We start from the raw sequence: 22,898 nt of genomic DNA, 5'->3' as shown, positions 1-22,898 counted from the left end.
TCACAAGGGCAAGTCATGCGGTGAAATGAATGGCCAGTCATATGAGGGCAGGCGTCATTTACAGTTGTGTCTGTATTGTGAATTTTTTGGAGTAATGTAATTAAGACTTAGACTCAATGATAAGATTATTGTTATGTCGATATTTACTTTTGTTGCCTAAGTACCTTACTTGTATTTAAATGTCGTACTTTACCATTTTTAGATGTATCCTGTTTTTATTTTATTTTCTTAATGGTCCCCAGATGTGACAATGTTTGAATTAAAATATTAGTACTTTTATTAAACTTATGAGGCAATACATATGGCTTTTTTGTGTCGGGGTCTATTTAAATTTTTAATTTCAGTTTTCTTCTTCTTTTGTTTCACCCTCCTTGGGGTCCACTGGATCAATCATTTCTTTGTGCGTTGTTCTTTTCTTAGGGCCCAGTATTTCTTCATTCTTTCTGATCTTCTTCTCCTCTATTCTCCCGAGATGAAGGGTTTGGTATTTTGTGTGGATTTGTCTTGGAACCTTATGTTTTCATCTTTAGTAATTAATTTAGCAGTTCGATCAATAAGTGAATTTTCTGAAATCTGTAATTCCACTAGGTCTTTCTCAGTTTCTATAAACCAGTTGGGCTTCGTTTTTCCGTTATGGAAGAAGTGTAAGATTTGTTTAGTTAATATGTTGGAATTCATTCTGAGAAGATGACCATAAAAATTAATTCTCCTTTTTCACATAGAATCTGAAAGTTTTTCAATTTTGTTGTAGAGAGTTTCATTTTTTATGTATATTATCTTATTGTCTTGAAATTTTGGCCCAATGATTTTTCTTAAAATTTTTCTTTCCTTTAGCTCAAGTTTCTCCATTTGGCCTTTGAAATCCATGTTAAGTGTTTCTGCTGCATACAGTGCTTCTGGCTTAATCACTGTCTTGTAATGTGTAATTTTGGACCCCCAGGAAAGGGATTTTTTGTTGTATGTATTTTTTGTTATTTGGAAGGCCAATTCAAGTTTATTTTTTCTAGATTCTATTGCTTTGCTTTCCCCAGCGTTCCAACTAATCCATTCTCTGAGATATTTGAATTCTTTTACTATTTCAATCTTCTGTTCTTGAACTTTGAGCTATTTACATGAGTGCGTGATGTTTGTCAATACCTTAGTTTTTTCAAAGGAGGTATGAAGACCAATTTTAACTGCTTGTTTCTTTAGTTCAAGGATTTGCTCCCGTGCTTCTTCTATTGTTTCAGCAAACAGGGCCATATCATCTGCAAAAGCAATGCAATTTACTTTCAGGTTCTTCTTTTTGCAATCCAGTCTTATACCGCTCTTAATATTTGTGTTCCATTCTCTGACTACTTTCTCAAGTGCACAATTGAACAGCAACGGTGAGAGCCCATCGCCCTGTCGCACTCCCGTTTTTATATCAAAGGGTTCCAATAGTTCGCCCATAAATTTAACTTTCGAAAATATATTTGTACGGGTTGCTTTTATAATATTAGTTGTTTTCTTATTCAAACACATTTCTTCCAGGACTGATAATAGAGATTCTCTATCAATCAAATTATATGCTGTCTTGAAATCAATGAATGAGATTACGTATGTCTTTGCCCTTGATTTTTGGTATGCCATAATGTTTTTGAGGTTTAGTATTTGTTCCGAACACGCTCTACCCTTTCTAAAACTTCCCTGGTAGTCCCCTATTTGCGGATCCAATTGCGGCTGTGTCCTGTTCAAAAGGACTTTAGAAAGAATCTTGTACGTTATATCCAGCAGTGATATTCCTCTGTAATTGTTGGGGGTCTGGCTTCAAACCTTTCTTGTGGATAGGGTGGATGAGAGCTGTTCTCCATTCTGTGGAGATCTCTTCTTCTTTCCAGATTTGATCGAAAACACACTTTAGGGATGTAACTGCATTTTTGTCAGCCTTTTTTCCGTAGCTTGGCCACTATTTGATTTTCTCCGGACGTCTTGTTGTTTTTAAGTTCTGAAATGACCTTCTGCAGTTCTTCAGTCCTCGGTGGTTCTGAATCCGGCTTCTCACCGTTTTTTGGGATGGATTCAAATTTTTCAAGGATGGGTTCACAATTCAAGAGTTTCTCAAAGTAACCTGCTAGTATTTTGCAGTTTTCCGTGTTGTTGTGAGCGATGGTCCCATCTACATCTCGAAATTGGAGGGTGGGTGCTTTGTATCTTGATAACCTTTGTTTGAAAGTTCTGTAAAAGCTTCTTGTGTTGTTTTTAGCAAATTCATTATCAATTTGGAGGAGAGTTTTGTTTTCATGTGTCTTCTTAATCTGTTTTATATTTTTATCTACCAGTTTTCTAGCTGTAATGAAATTGTCTACTTTCTTCTGTTTTCTGTGACTGCCAATTTTGCCATGCCTGTTTTCTTGTTTCAATGAGGGCATCACATTCCAGCGACCACCAGGCATGTTTTTTACTTTTTTTGTTAGTTGCTATCTGTTGGGCTGTAGTAATGAGGCTTTCCTTGATATCCCCCCCAGCTTTGTGTCTGAATGATTTCTGTTGCTTTTGTGAATTCATCTGATTTTAATATCTTTTCTGTGCTATACTTCCGACCCTTAATTTGTTTCATGCTGCGTTTCCTGTTTGGGATGACTTTGAACTTAATATTAGAAAGTTTGCACCCCTGAGTACCCTAACATTCATGATTTCTTTGCTAGAAATCTTCTTGATTGCCACATGATCAAGTTGAAATTCCCCAAGGCTTGGATTTGGGGATACCCATGTCTTTTGTCTTCGTGGTAGTTCCTTGAAAGCTGTGGATTTAAGAATTAAATTGTGTACTTGGCAAAGTTCTGTTAGTCTCACACCATTTCTGTTTGTTCTCTTGTGTGCAGGATAGTTTCCAACTATTTTCTTATCTTTTTTTTTCACCAATCTGTGCATTAAAATCTCCAAGAAGAATGATAATGATTTTTATCTGGAATTTTCTGAATAATGTCATCTAGATGATTCCAAAAGGGCTCCACTTTTTCTTTGTTTTTCCTGTTATCCTCGTTTATTGGGGCATGTGCGTTGATAATTGTGTAGATTTTGTTTGTGCTTGTGAATGTAAGACTTGAGATTCTTTCTGATTGGGAATCAAAGCCAACTATTGAGTTCAAGATTTGTTTGTTGATTATAAAGGCTGTCCCAAGATGTAGTACATTTTTCATTACTCTCGGTCCCACTTTACCTTTGTATATCCTAAAACATTCGGAATCGAAGGTATCTGTATCCATGTATTGTCTTTCTTGAATGGCTGTTATGAGTACGTTGTGGTTCTTTAGCGTATCTGTTAGATGTTTTAGTTTTCTGGTTTTCAACAATGAGTTTGCATTGAAAGTTGCCTGTTTGTTTCAGTTTAAAAAGAAATCTGCACAGAGAAAACCATAAAAGATCCACAAATTAAGTACTGGTAGAAATAAAAAAGGAAAATTATATTGTTGGAATATTGTGTGTCTCTGTGTAAACCGCAAAATTCTACTTTGCAAGTTGAAATGTTATTACATTAATGATATCCCTGGTATGGGTGGACTCCTACACTGTGTGATCACAAGTATCTGGACACCCCCAAAAACATGCGTTTTTCATATTAGGTGTATTGTGATGCCACCTACTGCCAGGTACTCCATATCAGCAACCTCAGTAGTAACTAGATATCATGAGAAAGCAGAATGTGACGCTCCGTGGAACTTGCCGACTTAAAATGTGGTCAGGTGATTGAGTGTCAGTTGTGTCATACATCTGTATGTGTGATTTCCACAATCCTAAACATTCCTAGGTCCACTGTTTCCGATGTGATAGTGAAGTGGAAACGTGAAGGGAAACGGACAGCACAAAAGCGTACAGGCCGACCTCGTCTGTCGACTGACAGAGAGTGCCGACAGTTGAAGAGGGTCCTAATGTGTAATAGGCAGAGGTCTATCGATACCATCACACAGGAATTCCAAACTGCATCAGGAGCCACTGCAAGTAGTTTGACAGCTAGGCCGGGGGTGAGAAAACTTGGATTCCATGGTCGAGGAGCTGCTCATTAGCCACACATCACACCTGTAAATATCAAACAACGCCTCGCTTGGTGTAAGGAGCATAAACATTGACGATTGAACAGTGGAAAAAATGTTGTGTGGCATGACAAATCATGGTACACAATGTGGCGATCCAATGGCAGGGTGTGGGTATTGCGAGTGTCCAGTAAATTCATCTGCCAGCGTGTTTAGCGCCAACAGTAAAATTCAGAGGTGGTGGTGTTGTCATGTTTTTCATGGAGGGGGCTTGCACCCCTTCTTGTTTTGCACGGCACTATGATGTTTTAAGCACCTTCTTGCTTCCCACTGTTGAAGAGCAATTCGGGGATGGCAGTTGCATCTTTCAACATGATCGAGCACCCATTCATAATGCATGGCCTGTGACGGAGTGGTTACATGACAGTAACATCTCTGTAATGGACTGGCCAGCACAGAGTCCTGACCTGAATCCTATAGAACACATTTGGGATGTTTTGGAATGTCGACTTCGTGCCAGGCCTTACCGACTGACATCGATACCTCTCTTCAGTGCAGCACTCCATGAAGAATGGGCTGCCATTCTCCAAGAAACCTTCCAGCACCTGGTTGAACATTTGCCTGTGAGAGTGGAAGCTGTAATAAGTCATTTTCAACCAGGTGTCCGGATACTTTTGATAACGTAGTGTATATTCATAACAGAGATCAGAGTGTACCTATGACTGTCACAATATGAAACTAATCTCTGAATGGAAGAACATAGTATGGGGGTTCCACAAGGAGCAGTACTAGGTCTGCTCCTTTTCTTGTTCCACATAAATGATTTTCTAATGACTTTAAAGGACAGTTGAAAATCTATAATGTTTGCTGATAGGATGAGAACACTAACCAAGGGTTTAAACTAAACAACAGAAACAGCACATACATAACTGAACAGGCCTACAGCTGGTTCACAGCTAACAATTAGGCAATTTGAAACAAGCAAGCAGCTTTAGCACCAAAAGTGGCATTAGCAGTAATACACTAAATAAAACACTATGTGTGAGAGTATTTGGGGTTAACTGGTTAAAAAATTAAAAACAGTTAGTATGATAAATGAATGCCCTGGATGATGATGGTGGTGGTGATGATGACGATGATTGGTTTGTGGGGCACTCAACTGTGCGGTCATCAGACCCTGTACAATGTCCAATGTTTACACACTCCATTTTCTTTTCACAGTCCAATCTAGTCACTCACAAAAGATGATGATGATGATGATGATAACAGCACTAACACCCAGTCCCCAGGCAGAAAAAATCCCCAACGTGGCCGGGAATCAAACCTGGTACCCCATGATCCAGAGGCGTGAAAGTACAATGTATAGCATAGATGTTGACCAGTCAACTGCCTGATAAATAAGATTGTAAATGTTTCTGTTTTTTGTGTCCATGACATCTTTGTTGAGAGCTAATTAAAACACATACAGACTCATGTTTGCGGCTAATGCTAGTGGCTGAGAGAATGTATGTGTGTGTGTGTGTGTGTGTGTGTGTGTGTGTGTGTGTGTGTGTGTGTGTGTGTGTGTGTGTGTGTGGTGGGGATAGTAATTGGGTCATTTTGCATATTTTCACTCCATGTTGGGTGAATTATCTTCTTGGACAGTGCACCTGAAATACAGCATTTTTTTTTTTAGGAAAAGTGAGCTGTAAAACAAGGATAAATACACATCTTGCAGAAGCCATTTTAAGGATATTATAATTTGTGTACTCACTTATCAGTACATTTATTCCCTAAAGGTTTTTGTTGCTGATGATAAAAATTGGTCTTAGAAGAAATATGATTTATACACAGACAAACTTTAACTAATACAGTAAAACTTGCACAAATTGGCACATGTATACTTTGGAAATCTGCCCAAACCACACAAGTATTTCAGTCCCGACTCATTCGGTGCTATTTTATATGCTGATTTTTTGTATAAACTGGAAAGTGCCTTACATGGAAACAGAATGCAAATCATAGAACATACATAATAATTCATTGTATAATGTGGAAAAGAGCCTAAACAGTACTACTGTATTACAGTTCATTAGTTATTCATGACTATACATGGACGTTACTTTAACACCGCTATTAAGCTGCGCAAAATGAAGAAGAGGCCCAGAGCCCCATGGCGTTCCTGGTCTAGAACTAAAACCATGTCGCTTTGTGCAACAACTAGTAAGTGACGCTCAGTGTCAGTTCGGAAATGGTTCGTTAGTAGGTGCTCTGTTTGTCGGCTTTCTCATTTTCCTCATTACCGACATTCGCCGGCATGTACAGGAACATTGCTGCACATCTGCCAATACTCTGCAGCAATGTGCACAGTGAAAGAGGTAGGTATTGTTCCGTTAAACAATGTTTTTACTCAGCGAGGTCATTATTTTATGACAGTTTCAGTTGACTAGTAGCACTTTAAGAGATACAGTAACATGATGTCGTACAAACGGTATGTGTTGTTAACATTTTACAAAAATATTAATGTTGTTGACGCATGTGAGAAAGACAAACTCTCTTTGCATGAAATTATGTTGCATTTCAAATGTGGCAAAAGACAAATTTATGAGACTTTAATAAACAAGGATAAGATGAAAAGGAATGGAGGAATGGATGAAAGGGAACGGGCAGATGAAAAGAAAGGTGAAGAAGACCGGAAATGAAGAAATTAACAAAATAGTGTGGGAATGGTTTGTAAGTGCACAGACAAAAAACTTACATTTATCTGGACCCATGTTGCAGAGTGAGGCTCTGAAAGTTGCTAAATAGCTTGGAATTACAGAGTTTAAGGCATCCACAGGTTGGCTGGACAGTATCAAAGCGAGACATGTCATCATGTGGAATGAATTGTGTGGGGAAGCTAAAGATGTGCAAGAAAATGTAACAACACAATGGAATACTATAGTGTCTAACTTATTGTGAGTTATGACCCAAAAAACATGTTCAATGGCGATGAAATGGGACTATTTTATCATGCGCTGCCTTCAAAATCACAAACAATTCGAGGTGACAAGTGCAGCGGTGGAAAAATGCCCAGGGAAAGACTTACTGTACTGCTGTGTGGAAGATTGTTAGGTGAAATGGAGAAGCCACTGGTGATTGTGAAGGCAGCAAAACCACATTGTTTCAAAAAAATAGACATCAGTAAGCTTTCAGTCGCATGGCAAAGCAATAAAAAAGTGTGGATGGTGAGTGGTCTTATGGAAGAATAGCTGGGCTCTTTTAATGCTAAAATGTAAAAAGGAAATCACCAGTTTCTCCTTTTCCTAGACAATGAAATGTCTCACCCGAAAGTAACATTATCAAACATGGAATTGGTTTGGTTACCTCCAGGTTCAACCAGCCTCAAACAGCCAATGGACCAGGGGGTTATTTACATATTCAAGTGTCATTATAGGTGATCACTGATGCGATCTCTTATTCTTAGTGTTGAAGAAGCTGAAACTGCATTTGCTTTTGCACAGTCAGTTTCTGTCCAGTATGCAATAAACTGGATTGGCTTGGCAGTAGAGGAAATAAAAACCAAAACTGTCACCAAATGCTTCAAGAAAACGTGGTTTGACCACACTTGTGTGGTCATTGAAGTTCAAGAAAACGCAGCAGCAGTTGCTAAATTAATGAAAATGCAAAACATTTCATGTTGTGCAGATGATTACATTCGAAGTTATGACTTTCTGTCAACTCATTCTACTTTCACTTCAGCAACAGATTTTATTGAAATCTGCAACACAGATGATGATGAAGAAGAAACAAAGGAAGAAGAAGAGGAGCAAAATGATGTCCCTACAAAAATTAATACACCTGAAGAAGCCAAGGCATGCATAAATGTGTTATCCACTTTGCAGCACAAAAAATTGCATAGAAAAAAAAATTTTGAAGAAGAAATTGAAACATGTTTCCCTCATTGATATGTCACGAAAAAAGTGAAATGTAAAGCAAATAAACATGGGAAAAATATATATGTAACTAATTAATGGAAAATCTCATATAAAGATGTGAAACACTTACTAACAAGAGATAGAGGGGCTGGCCAGTACTTACTTCAGCTCAGTACAGCCGATAGAAACACAAAAAACAACCGAAAATTTAAGTTCCTAGCTTTCGGAATAAATGTTCCTTCATCAGAGACGAGAGAGGGGAAAGAAAGGGAAGAAGGGAAAGCGGATTTAGTTTAGTAACTAAATCCTCTTCCCTTTCTTTCCCCTCTCTCCTCTCTGATGAAGGAACATTTATTCCGAAAGCTAGGAACTTAAATTTTCGGTTGTTTTTTGGTGTTTCTATCGGCTGTACTGAGCTGAGGTAAGTACTGGCCAGCCCCTCTGTCTCTTTGTTAGAAAAATATATATGTGCATAGAATAATAGAGGAATTTAAAGTTTGATGAAAAATATAGAAATGCCGTGTTATTTATCAGTTAGTGTAGTAGTCCAGTGTTCTGTTGTCCAGTATACAGTAAATGAATGTCTGCTGTGCTTGAGTGAAGATATGTAAATACAGTATAAGCATAATTACAAAATCTTTTACTGTACTTTTGTGCCTTATACCTGACAAATTTCACATAGCCCAGTGAGTTTTGTGTAATCGGGAAACGTGTCCAATTTGGAAAATTACTTTAGTCCCAGGGGATTCCATTTTGAGCAAGTTTTACTGTATAAACAATGGGAAGTCCAGGATTGAATAACAACAACACAGCAATATTAATAAAATCTCTGCTTCTTTGCAAAAGGGTTCAGGTTAGAACTAGGTACACTGGTAAAAAGCTGTTCAAGAACCTTGGTAACATGAAGCAATAAATCTAGAACCCCATCAATTCAAAAGAAAATTTAAAAAATACTGTATTAGCCACTCTTTTTTACAAACTCTCCGAATATCTAAATTCTAGAATTAGAAATTTCTTCTAGCTATATGACAAATAACAGCGTTTGTTGTAAAAATGTCTTCAGCCATTACACCTTGTTGCATGCCTTTGAGCCTTTCAGACTAGTTTGAATGATTCAGAGCAGGCCTTTACAGCCAGCATGTACATCCTCAGTGACTTTTAGTTACATAGGCATTAGGCTGATGGTCCAGGGCGTGTTTCTACACCTAAAATTTGGTCTCCTAAAGCTGGAAACAGTCTCTGAGGTTATTAAGACTTAAATTATTTTTGAACTTGAACAAGCTCAGCAAGAGGAGCTGTTTTATGCGACAGTTGGGTCAAGCTGTTGTCCAACTGCCACCAAAGATCACAGAGTCAGACCAGCATATATTATGGAGCTTGTAGTGGAGAAGATTTGGTGTTGATTGCTTTATTTAGCATTGAGAGCAACACCTGTTCTAATTCCAGTCCTTACTCTTATCTGTTAAAGTTAGTTTTGCATTTTAGTATTTCTATGGGCCTTCTCTATGTTCTAGCTTAGGAATGATTGGACTTATATAAAACTACAGGATCAGAGAATTGAATTTTGTGCAGTGCATTATCTTCTACTGCCAATTTATTGATGTTGTCCTGACAACAATTGCTCATATGTTCTTTAAACTGGGTATTGATGCTTATTTTGGAATTACATTCAAAAGAAATGGCTACTCTGGCAAAGAGAGAAATAGGGCATTACATCCTAAATGATCTGGGACTTCTTGTAAAAAATAACAGCTAAAAGAAAGATCTCATCAGGAGAGTGCTTAGGGGATAAGGTATTGACACAGTGTTCAAACCTGCAGGAAAGGTATGTGAATATTTGAAAACTAGTCCAGTCAGATAGTGCTCAGAAAGGCCAAATGGTGGAAAGTTTTGTGGAAGTGTTTTTGACAGGCTTTCTATAGATTTTCTGGGGTGCTGAATCCAAAGTTTTGAAGTCGTCCCCCCTACCCTGGAAAGTTTCCATATATAATAGAAAGAAACTTCCACATGGGAAAAATATATTAAAAACAAAGATTCCAAGACTTACCAAGTGAGAAAGCACCGGTAGATAGGCACAATAAATAAAACAAACAAACACACACACAGAATTTCTAGATTTCGCAACCGACGGTTGCTTCTTCAGGAAAGAGGGAAGGAGAGGGAAAGACGAAAAGGATGTGGGTTTTAAGGGAGAGGGTAAGGAGTCATTCCAATCCCAGGAGCAGAAAGACTTACCTTAGGGGGGGAAAAAGGATAGATATACACCCGAACACACACACATGTCCATCTGCACATACACAGACACAAGCAGACATTTGTAAAGACAAAGAGTTTGGGCAGAGATGTCAGTCAAGGCGGAAGTACAGAGGCAAAGAAGTTGTTGAAAGACAGTTGAGGTATGAGCGGTGGCAACTTGAAATTAGCGGAGGTTGAGGCCTGGCGGATATCGAGAAGAGAGGGTATACTGAAGGGTAAGTTCCCATCTCCGGAGTTCTGACAGGTTGGTGTTAGTGGGAAGTATCCAGATAACTCGGACGGTGTAACACTGTGCCAAGATGTCCTGGCCGTGCACCAGGGCATGTTTAGCTACAGGGTGATCCTCACTACCAACAAACACTGTCTGCCTGTGTCCATTCAGACGAATGGACAGTTTGTTGCTGGTCATTCCCACATAGAAAGCGTCACAGTGTAGGCAGGTCAGTTGGTAAATCACGTGGGTGCTTTCAAACGTGGCTCTGCCTCTGATCGTGTACACCTTCCAGGCTACAGGACTGGAGTAGGTGGTGGTGGGAGGGTGCATGGGACAGGTTTTACACCGGGGGCAGTTACAAGGGTAGGAGCCAGAGGGTAGGGAATGTGGTTTGGGAATTTCATACGGATGAACTAAGAGGTTACGAAGGTTAGGTGGACGGCAGAAAGACACTCTTGGTGGAGTGGGGAGGATTTCATGAAGGATGGATCTCATTTCAGGGCAGGATTTGAGGAAGTTGTATCCCTGCTGGAGAGCCACATTCAGAGTCTGATCCAGTCCCGGAAAGTATCCTGTCACAAGTGTGGCACTTTTGTGGTTCTTCTGTGGGAAGTTCTGGGTTTGAGGGGATGAGGAAGTGACTCTGGTTATTTGCTTCTGTACCAGGTCGGCAGGGTAGTTGCGGGATGCGAAAGCTGTTTTCAGGTTGTTGATGTAATGGTTCAAGGATTCCGGACTGGAGCAGATTCGTTTGCCATGAAGACCTAGGCTGTAGGGAAGGGACCGTTTGATGTTGAATGGGTGGCAGCTCTCATAATGAAGGTACTGTTGCTTGTTGGTGGGTTTGATGTGGACGGACGTGTGAAGCTGGCCATTGGACAGATGGAGGTCGACGTCAATGAAAGTGGCATGGGTTTTGGGAGTAGGACCAGGTGAATCTGATGAAACCAAAGGAGTTGAGGTTGGAGGGGAAATTCTGGAGTTGTTCTTTAGTGTGAGTCCAGATCATGAAGATGTCATCAATAAATCTGTACCAAACTTTGGGTTGGCAGGCTTGGGTAACCAAGAAGGCTTCCTCTAAGCGACCCATGAATAGGTTGGCATACGAGGGGGCTATTCTGGTACCCATGGCTGTTCCCTTTAATTGTTGGTATGTCTGGCCTTCAAAAGTGAAGAAGTTGTGGGTCAGGATGAAGCTGGATAAGGTGACGAAGAAAGAGGTTTTAGGTAGGGTGGCAGGTGATCGGCGTGAAAGGAAGTGCTCCATTGCAGCGAGGCCCTGGACGTGTGGGCGAGGCCCTGGACGTGTGGGATATTTGTGTATAAGGAAGTGGCATCAATGGTAACAAGGATGGTTTCCAGGGGTAACAGATTGGGTAAGGATTCCAGGCGTTCGAGAAAGTGGTTGGCGTCTTTGATGAAGGATGGGAGACTGCATGTAATAGGTTGAAGGTGTTGATCTAAGTAGGCAGAGATACGTTCTGTGGGGGCTTTGTAACCAGCTACAGGGGGGGGGGGGGGGGGGGGGATGATTGGGTTTGTGAATTTTAGGAAGAACGTAGAAGGTAGGGGTACGCGGTGTTGGTGGGGTCAGGAGGTTGATGGAGTCAGGTGAAAGGTTTTGTAGGGGGCCTGAGGTTCTGAGGATTCCTTGAAGCTCCGCCTGGACATCAGGAATGGGATTACCTTGGAAAACTTTGTATGTGGTGTTGTCTGAAAGCTGACGCAGTCCCTCAGCCACATACTCCCGACGATCAAGTACCACGGTCGTGGAACCCTTGTGCGCCGGGAGAATGACGATGGATCGGTCAGCCTTCAGTTTGCGGATAGCTTGGGCTTCAGCAGTGGGGATGTTGGGAGTAGGATTAAGGTTTTTAAGAATGACTGAGAGGCAAGGCTGGAAGTCAGAAACTCCTGGAAGGTTTGGAGAGGCTGATTTTGAGGAAGAGGAGGTGGGTCCCGCTGTGACGGAGGACAGAACTGTTCCAGGCAGGGTTCAATTTGGATAGTGTCTTGGGGAGTTGGATCATTAGGAGTAGGATTAGGATCATTTCTCTTCGTGGCAAAGTGATATTTCCAACAGAGAGTACGAGTGTAGGACAGTAAATCTTTGATGAGGGCTGTTTGGTTGAATCTGGGAGTGGGGCTTATAACATCCCAGCTCCTCCACCAAATTATAACATCCCAGCTTCCTCAACCAAATTATAACATCCCAGCTTCCTCAACCAAATTATAACGTCCCAGGACTTTCTGGACCAAATTATAACATTTCAGCTCCTCAACACCAAATTAAAACGTTGCATTAGGAGGTGTTTGCTTCGTGCAAAAGGTCTTGAGTTCATATTGACGACAACAAGTAATTCTTCATTACAGACGTTTATTTACAAACAGAACTGACAGACTTCACAGACTCAACAACTGACTCTCCGAGCTAACCGCACTGCATATCCGAACTGAACTGAACTGGCAACTGACAACTCCTAGGTGTATTAATATCTTTCCAAACAATGAGAGTCTTTGACAATGTTTTGTTTACAATACGATAGCAATTCACGACTTAAAACTAAATTAGACATTACAGAATTTTAGTACAGATTGAAGTAAGTAAAAGGATCAGTACATATAAATTCTTACAAGCATAATTTCCAAATAGATTTTATAACATTTTTCTACCAGCTTCTGGATAACCTTCACCAGATTTGTACCGATGTTTCCAGAAATATCTTGACATTTGATTCTGAATATTTCTTGAGTGATTTAGAACAACTATTTATATGTAAATGATTTAAATCGTGTTTCAAAACGTAAATAAACCTTTTTAGCAATATTTCTTGATACAAATCGTCCTTCTAAATTAGGCTATGAAACAGCTTTTGCACTTTTGCAATCATAATACAGAACCTCTCCATAGAAAGTTCCAGAAGTGTGCATTAAACGTTCATTTACACACTTTCTCTTTAGCTGGTGAGTTTTTAAAAGTATCTTGTCCATATTATATGAAATAATTTAGCTCAAAACTGATAATTTATACAATTAATCAGAGCTACAGCAAAAAGTGAGTCTTTCTTTTACAAAATGAAATATAATTACAAAATTGAATGAAAATAGGTTACTAACACTAATATATATTTACATTAATTCTATTTTTGTTCTTTCTGTGCAAAATGTCCTAATATTGACACAGTACAATATTTAAACATCACCAAAGTTTCCCTTTACATTTTGCATATCTGTATCGACATCCCCTAAAAGTCTACAGTATCGAATACTTCAATATGTCCCAATATGTCCTGTAATGTTACAGGCTGAAGGTGAGGCCTTTGGATAGGACAGAGGTTTCGGATTGGGAGAGAGGTTTGGAGGAAAGGTTAACTACTGAATTACGGTTTTGTGGTTCCAGATTGTGTTGATTGAAATTTTGAGGTTTTGGAGGGAGTGGAGCTGGAAGTGGGAGATTGAGTAGATGGGAGAAACTGGGTTTGTGTGCAATGAGAGGAGGTTGAGGTTTGCTGGAAAGGTTGTGAAGGGTGAGTGAGTTGCCTTTCCGGAGGTGGGAAACCAGGAGATTGGATAGTTTTTTGAGGTGGAGGGTGGCATGCTGTTCTAATTTGCGGCTGGCCTGTAGGAGGATGCTCTGAACAGCCGGTGTGGATGTGGGAGAGGAAAGATTGAGGACTTTTATTAAGGATAGGAGTTGACGGATGTGTTCATTGGCTGAGCTGATGTGTAGGTGAAGGATTAGGTGGGTGAGGGCAATGGATTGTTCAGTTTGGAACTGGTATAGGGACTGATGGAAAGAAGGGTTGCAGCCAGAGATGGGAACTTTGAGTGTGAGGCCTTTGGGGGTAATACCAAATGTCAGACAAGCCTGAGAAAATAAAATATCAGAGCGTAATCTGGCTAGGGCAAAGGCATGTTTACGGAGGGAATGTAAATAAAACTTAATGGGCTCGTTGTGGTGGTGTTGTGAGGGTGACATGGTATTAGAAGGTGGAAAGTGTAACATGAGGCTAAAATGAAAATGAAAATAGAAATATATGAGGAGAGATAAAGGTGAACTAGAAAGCAACTGGTGATCTGGTGTGAAAAAAGGCGAAAAAGTGTTTGTTAAAGCTGGGTTATGTTGATCCTGTGGTGAACTTGGGTTGGTAGACAACGATGTGCATAAAGGTTAGGTGGTTGTGTTGCCGCCAAAACATGTTAAAGGATGGAGAAATTTGGGAAAATTTCGAAATAACTCCGTGTATATGTATTAAAAGGAGTGGTTTTGTGGTGGCAGATTAAGAAAATGAGGCTAACAATTGTCTGACGAAGAAATAATGACGTTAAAACTTGTGGGAAGCGGCTAAAAATGATCAGTGACGTGGGAAAAACAGAAATGGAAATAAAGCGAAAGTTATTAGAACTAGACGAAATGGTTGTTTCGTAGGTGAAAGAAATTGTTTGTTTACTGGAAACGGTTGATTTTATAGTAGCGGTAGTGTTGAAAGCGGAAGAAAAATATTTTTGGTTATGGTTTGGAAGTGGGTTACGTATTATAGGGTATATATAGGCGGGATAAAATTGTATAGTAGATTACGGTAAAAAGGAGAAGGTGAATACAAAATGAAACTACACATATATCCTATTAGTTGTGTAAACTCTGTTATGGTGTTAGGGCCAGCTGATGTTAGTACTTCTACAACTATACTGTCTTCTACAGATGCTTTATTATTTGTAACTCTCTTAATTTGTTTGATTATTTTGATTTTGTCAGGTTCTTTAGAGTTAGGGTTGGTGTTATTGGTTTGCTGTGGTTGGAATTTATTCACTGGTTCTGGACAGTTGAATAGTTTTTCAAAATAATTAGCAGGTACCTTTCAATTTTCCTGGTTGTTAAGAGCTAAAGAGCCATTTTTATTTTTGAAGCAAAGACTTTGAGGTTGGTAACCACTAAGTTTTGTTTTGAATGTTTTACAAAAGTTTCTTGTTTTGCTCTTTTGGAAGTCTTTTTCGATTTCAAAAAGTTGGACGTTTTCATAGTTTCTTTTAGTCAGTCGGATTACTTTAGACGTTTCTTTTCTCACTGTTAGAAAGGTGGTGTACGTATTTTCAGTTTTGTTACTATTCCAATTTTTGAATGCCTCATGCCTAGATTTAACTGCTATTTTACAATCCACCTTCCACCAAGAGTGTTTTTGTTTCTTTCAGAGTGGAATTAAATTTTGTGCAGTTGTGATGAACTTTTGTTTTAGGCTTTGCCAAGTGTTGGATTGTTTTTTGTCAAGTTCACTTGTTAGAGTTGGCATTATTTTAGCAGTGTCAAATTTTCGGATACCATTTCTTGTTTTGAAGAGTTTTTGAGGTTGAAGTCTTTTATTGGCATTAAATAATGGTCAGAATCTGTATTAGCCCCTTTCCTTACTTGGCCATTTAAAATTTCTTTGTAGTCAGGGCATGAAATTGCTACATCATCGATTTGAAATTCCACAGTAAATAAATTGGTAGCCCACCAAGTTTTTTTTGTTTAGAAGGGTTCTTTTTAAAATGTGTTGACATGATTTTAAGATTAAAATTTTTGCGTGTTTCTACAAGTGTTTGGCCTTTTCGTTTGTCCATTTATGCACAGGTAATTCACCCACCATTTTCTTATATTTTTACCTTTACCTAATTGAGTATGAAACTCACCTATTAAAATTTTAAGATTTTTTGAGGGAATTTTCGAGATGATGCTTTCTAATGTTTCCCAAGTTTCATTAACTACTTCAGGTTTTTTACAGTTATACTCATTGACTGGCATATGGGCATTAATTAAAGTGTATGCCTTATTTGCACATTTAAGAGAAATTGTCATTAGTCTGTTATTAATAGGTTTTACATCCATCATAGAATTTAATATAGTTTTGGACACTGCTAAAGCAACTCCCAGATGTAGCCTATTATTAAGTATTCTTTTATCAGTTTTACTTTTTAAAAAGTTGATAATTACTGAAGTCCATGGAGTTATTGTCCATCATTTGTGTTTCTTAAAGTGCCAAAATTTGACTCTTCTGTTCTTTTAATGTGTATCCCAATTTATGAAGTTTACCTGATTGCAAAAGTTTTTGTGTCTTTAAATGTTGCAAAAAATGTATTTGTTTCAGTTTTAAGTTGGCCAGGGGACTTCAACTTCCTCTGTTCAATCGCACAGCATTTTAACCTGGCTGCCACAGAATCCAAAAGACCAGTTGTGTTAGTAATACTAGCGGTGGATTGACCAACTGGGGTAATATTGTGATTGTCAAAATGCTCCATGATTATTTTACCTGAAATTAGGTGGGGTTGAGTAAACTCATTGAGTCAACTCAGTGCTTTAAGACTGGAACGGTTAGTTCCAGAATATAAATTTCAGCCACACCACTGGTGAACAGACACTGACCACTTTGCTGCTTTCTACAAGACATAAGCAAAGTGGATTTGGTTTTATTTTGCCATGGTCCAGGACTGCTTATTGTATATTTGCTGCTGTCCACCATATCTCGTGGAATGTTCACTATCCGCCAACTATGACCCGTATAACAGCCTAGGCAAGGTTGGCTTCTTAGACTATTAGTTGCAAAATCTTGAAGCATGGACCTCTGCAAGAATATTAAAAAGCCTTTGCAGACATCAGTTAAGTGTACTTGTAGAGGTAGTGGCATGCATGTCAAGCCACTTGTTATTCATGGCCTTGGTAGTTACTCATGAGTCAGGTAGCAAGAAACTTGTGGCTTGAATAAAAGAGCCCATGAATGAGGCGACTTGGTCATACTTGGTGCAGAAGTGAAGTCAGTAAAGTGCAGTAATGAATGACTTGCAATTAAGGCTTCATGCATGATAAGAACACATTTAATGAGTACATTATTCCATAATTGTAATATTCTGATCATTTTGCAGTATCTTCCCATCCTGGATACAAACATTGTGGTATCAGAAAATAATCACATTTTTTCATTTGTTGGGTATTCACCTAGAAGCAAAAGTGTTATCTGCTACAGTCATAATCAGTTTATGTAGTTATTTCATGATTTTTCAGTTTAAGAAATTACGTTCTTCATGATGCAATACGTGCAACACCCTTTGCATCGTTGTCTTTGTTGCTGGATGTAACCTGCACAGTTGCCAGTATTGCTTTCAGTCAGTATCTAAAATCAACAGTAGTATTAATAAACATTCATTTTGATGAACACAACACTGTATCTTGTTCTCTCACTTCTTCAAAATAATGAAACATATTTTTTGAGAGTAGAAGGCAAGAAAAAAGCAAAGATAGAAATATTATACCAATCATTCCCAGAGTCACCCCAGGCTGAAACTTAGTGGACAGTCTGTGGTACATAAGAAGTATTATTCCAAATTTTAATGCAATCAAAGGAAAGATTTCCTTAAACCTGTTCTAACACGTTATTTAACATTCTGTATTCTGTTTTCACCTTTTATTTATGCATCTGGCAATATTCACAAACCATCATTTCTAACTGAGCTTTTTAGCTGTATAGGGAAACAACATAACTTCAGTTAGATGATGAGTGAAAGAAATGCATAAGTTTTTTTAGTTTTAGAACCTCACTATTCAGGTACTATGAGGTATGAAAATAAACTTAGGCAATTTCATTTCAGATGGTTGTATGAATAAACTAGAAAATTTCTGGAATATCCGTTAACATTGACTTGGGCTCATTACTCATCTGAGATTAAATAATACACAATTCTTAATAAAATTAAACAATTAGTAGCTTGAATTTATCCCATCTGGAACTACCCTGACTTTTTCTGGGTCTGTCCAGTGGAATGTATGTCCCACCTCTTAACTTTCATAGCATGTCCTTTTTGTTGTCATCGTGCTATGATAAATATCACTCAGTTGTCAACAAATGTTACAAGTTTTATGTCCCCAGGGTCCCTAAGGCTCACATCTCAGATGCATATGACTGCCTCTTGTCCCATTGCGCTTGCAAGTATGCAACATTGTGGTGACAAGATTACAAGTGAGTCTGAAGATTGAGATGACTGGCACTATTATGTAGGTATTACTAAAAGAAGCATCATCAGACTTACATAAAGAACACAAGAGCAATTTTCACCTGTGCAGTGTGAATAAATTAGCAAAGGCAAATCACACAATGGCACCAGGGATCCATAAATTCAATTCTTTGATACTTTAGTTTAATCAGAGTCCAGTTGTTACCACGCTAGAATGTACAGACGTGCCACGGAAATTCAAAAACAACTGTAACAGAAAAGGAGGAGGACTGAATTAAGACATGTTATGTGCCTTAATGTTAAATAAATAAATAATGCCAACTCTTCTGTGGTAGGAGCTCCGCAACACTTGCCAGCAGAACTCTATGATCTTTGGTGACAGATGAAGTCATGACCCAATGACTGTGAGGTTATTTATAAGCAGTTTGGTTTGCTGATCTCGTTTGAGTTCAAAAATCAACTAAATAAGCTTAAATATCCTCTGAGAATGTCTCCAGGATTAGGAACTGAAGTGTTAGGCACAGAGAAATGCCTAGACCATACCCTAATGCCCCGTAACTAACGTCACCAAGGATGCTAATTAGGATCACCAATATATTGGTATCACACAGATAACTATATTTACTATGAGTGCACTGTGAGTATGGTAGAATTCATATGGTCTCAACTCTTGTTGCTAATTGAATGCGCCATTAAACTTAGCAGCCGAAAAGTAATTGGGAATTTAATGTCTGTTACCCATAATAAGAAGTGTTGCACATTATGCAGCAAGGTCTGTGTGGTGTACTTCCTTCCTTTTCTATTGTTGAAGACAATTTGTGTGTGTGTGTGTGTGTGTGTGTTGGGGCTTACGGGCTCTCAACGTTGAGGTCATAAGCACCCTAACACACATTAAAAGAAATGAATGTTGACAAATTTAGTAAAATGGAAGCATACACACAAAGAAAGCGGGAAAAGATGAGAAATGCTGTGTCAGAAAATGAAACATAAGGAAAAAGAGAAAGGAGCATCAAGGATGCCACAGGAAATTGTCACTGGCTGGCCACTTGTGTAAAATATGGGGGAGCCAGTCACCCCATGAACAAATTAAGACTCTCTCCCTAAAATCTTGATAAAAACATTGGACAAGCTACAGAACTTTAAAACTTCAACCACATTCATGAGAGGATTTCCTAAAAGAGATGGCTGATCTTCTGGCAAGTCAGAAAATAAAACGCAATCCAATAAAATGTGGCGCACAGTGACCTGTATGCCACAAGAACCCCACATTGGAGGGTGCTCTCGCCGGAGCAGGAAGCCATGCATCATAGGACTGTGGTCTATCCGAAGCCGGGTGAGGAGAACCTCGTCCCGTCTATGTGGGTGGAAGGAAGTACACCACAAACGCATTGTGAGCTTGACAAAAGGGAGTTTGTTGTCAGTCATTTCCAGCCACTCATCCTCCCACCAACGCATGACTCGTGAGCTCAACAGCGAGGTGAGTGCATGCGGGGGGGTTGGCACACTGAAATACCTGTGGATCGAGACACGCCTCCTTGGCTGCAAGATTTGCCCTTTCATTCCCAGCAATGCCGACGTGCCCTGGAACCCAGCAGAAAGCCAACTTCTTCCCCAGTCATTGCAGTTGGAGGAGGGCATCGTGGATTGTCTGGACCATTTTATCTGCTGGATACAAATGTTGCAATGAGTGTAGGGCACTTAGTGAATTGGAACAGACAAGAAATTTAGGAAAGGAAGAGCATCTCATTTGCTCCAGTGCCCACAAGATCACAGACAATTCTGCATCAAAGACAATAAATGCTTGAGGCAGTTGGGCCTTGAGGACACGATCTGGAAAAACAACAGAGCAACCAACGGAATCCCCCTGTTTCGACCTAGCTGTAGAAACAGCTACATAGTCATGGTGCTCAGATAAAATGGCAGAAAATGTTGCATTAAAAATGGAAACGGGAGTGCAGTCTCTCTTGTACCGCACCAAATCTAAAATCACTCTGGACCTCTCTAATTACCAGGGTGGCAGCAAGCGGTTAAAACCCTAGATTTGGGGCTGTACAGGCTTCACACAGAGGGACTCCAGCACGTGTTGCACACAGATCCCAAATGACATCGTGGCTCTGGGACTGTGGGGAAAAAAAAGGTCCAAAGGTGGATGAGCAGCAATATGGTGAGCGGGTGAGGTTGTAGCTGCAAGAATCTTACACATCTGGCATGCCAGGAGGAGCTGTTGCCAGATGGTAAGTGGTGGTTCCCGTGGCCTCAGCACAGAGGCTGCGTATGGGACTGGTCCAATAAGCACCCATGGCCAGTCAAATCCCCATATGGTGGACAGTGTCAAGGATCTAAGATACGAAAGCCTCAGTGGCCCATACACCGTGCACCTGTAGTCTAGCCACAAACGCACAAAAGCCTGATAAAACAGGAGACGTGCCCTGTCTGCTCCCCAAGACCTGTGGCTGAGGCACTTGAGGATGATCAGTGGGTCACACCTAGCCATGATAATTTAATACAAGCCTTCAGTTACATCCACATGTAAGGACCTGACCAGGCAGAATGTGGCCTGGTGGCATTATCTGTTGTCTTCAGCTATGGTAACCATGCCATGTCACTGAAATCCTCATTATTGCATCATACATGTCACACAGAAGACAGCTATGGCCCAATGGCCTCTGGCCTACTGCTCCGGCCAGTGCCAAATTGTCTTAGAATACAGATTTGCCCCTGTGGCTGACAGCTGTGTGCATCCACTGGCACATGCGAGCTGTTGATGAGGTTTCCATATCTTTCATAATTTGACAGCCAATGCAGCAGTGGTAATCACTGCATCCGACCACTCTTGCCTGTGTGGCATATCTTTCTGGTGTATGCTTATGGACATCTGCCACAACTTGAGCCACACCACCATGTCACGTTCCATCTGGCCAAACCTTAAAATAGTCATGAATGCACTAACTTGTTTGAATGCCACATTGGTTTACTTTATATAATCATACAAGGTGTGTAGGAAAAGGAATGAGACTGACAACACTGAGCAGTTTGCCAGCTCTGTATTCTACTTTTGTAGACTGGTGTGTTCGTTGCTTCCAGATGCTCAGTCCGAGTTTCAGCTCCGTGTAGTCATCATGTGATTTTTGAGGCTGCCATGAGTGAAGTTACATTTTTGTTGTTGTGTTAGAAAAATGAAGCCAAAAGTTAAGATTGTGTTACGAAAATGGGGCACCGGAATTTAGATGTTGATGTGTGCTGTGCATACCCCTGTGAGGCCACACTGACTTTTAAAAATAAGGATGACAGGTGACCTATTGAACTTTCACCATAAATCAAATTTTGCCCAAGAATTTGCACATGCTCGCTTCGTTACACGATCATTTAGTGATCGCGAAAGCGTTACGGAGATTATAGATAAACTCCAGTGGAAGACTCTGCAGGAGAGATGCTCAGTAGCTTGGTATGGGCTTTTGTTGAAGTTTCAAGAACATACCTTCACCGAGGAGTCAGCAGTATATTGCCACTGTCAGGTGGTTGGCGGAGTAGGAATGTAGATGTAGATGAAGTAGGAGACTCGAAGAAACGTGTTGATGATCTTGAGATCACGAATGTGATCACAAATGTTGAGTCACATGTTCGCAGGTGACAAATCCTGGATTTTTGTGTATGACCATGCGACAAAGCGGCAAAGAGAGGAGTGGCACACTAAGACATCTTTGTGACCGAAAAAGGCTCGAAAGAGCCAACTAATGCCAATTTGCTTTTTTGACAGAGGGGGTATCACGCATAAATAATTTGTTCCTCCAGGATGAACTGTCAACCAAGTGTTTTACAAAAATATCCTTGAAAGGCTCAGGAAAAGGGTGAATCATGTGAGACAAGTGGATGCTGTTGCATTACAGTCCTCCATGTCACACAGCCACTTCCATCACAGAATGTTTTAGCTCAAAAGGCATTCTTGTGGTTCCACAGAATCTCTGTTCACCCAGTCTGTGTCCTTGTGACTTTTTCCCCCTGTTATTGAAAAGTGTATTAAAAGGATGTCATTTTGGGTTTCTGAAGAATATTCAAAATAATATGACCAACATGTTAAAGGTTCTACCAGCTGAAGCCTTGCAGCACTGTTACCGAGACAGGGAACGATGACTCCTGGTGCATAGCTGTCAAAGGGAACTACTTTCAAAGAGAACAATACTGCTGTTTGAAAAAGTAAAAACTTTAGTTTATAAAAAAGTAGTGTCATTACTTTTCTAAAACATGTCATATTGTAGGTAATAATCCTTGCTTTTCTCTGACCTGCATGTTAGGCCATCCAGTCTGTTACATATGGATATAAATGTTAACTTGCAGTATAAGAAACTGTGCAGTCAGGTTCTTGTCATACAGGAAGTGAAATAACTCATAAAAATTCTCAGCAACACTCTCAAATATGACTGCGGGATTCTTAACCTTGAATTTTTATCAGTTGCGCAAATTCATCTGTCATGCATAAGTGATGTATATGAATGTTATTGTTGTAGCCATCAGGGCAAAGACTGGTGCAGTGCAGCTCTCAACATTAGTCAGTCTCGTGCA

The 22,898-nt window shown here is 39.8% G+C and overlaps 1 protein-coding gene across 2 annotated transcripts in view; it reads left to right on the top strand.

The window, feature by feature from the left end:
* LOC126267160 (GON-4-like protein) overlaps window positions 1-22,898 on the top strand; it is a 177,936-nt gene that overhangs the window by 114,164 nt on the left and 40,874 nt on the right. The window lies entirely within an intron of this gene.

The sequence above is a fragment of the Schistocerca gregaria genome, chromosome 4 (assembly GCF_023897955.1).
Source record: "Schistocerca gregaria isolate iqSchGreg1 chromosome 4, iqSchGreg1.2, whole genome shotgun sequence".
NCBI classification, from domain to species: domain Eukaryota; kingdom Metazoa; phylum Arthropoda; class Insecta; order Orthoptera; family Acrididae; genus Schistocerca; species Schistocerca gregaria.
The sequence above is the reverse complement of the archived record's forward strand: the minus strand, read 5'-3'. Positions and strand labels throughout refer to the sequence as shown.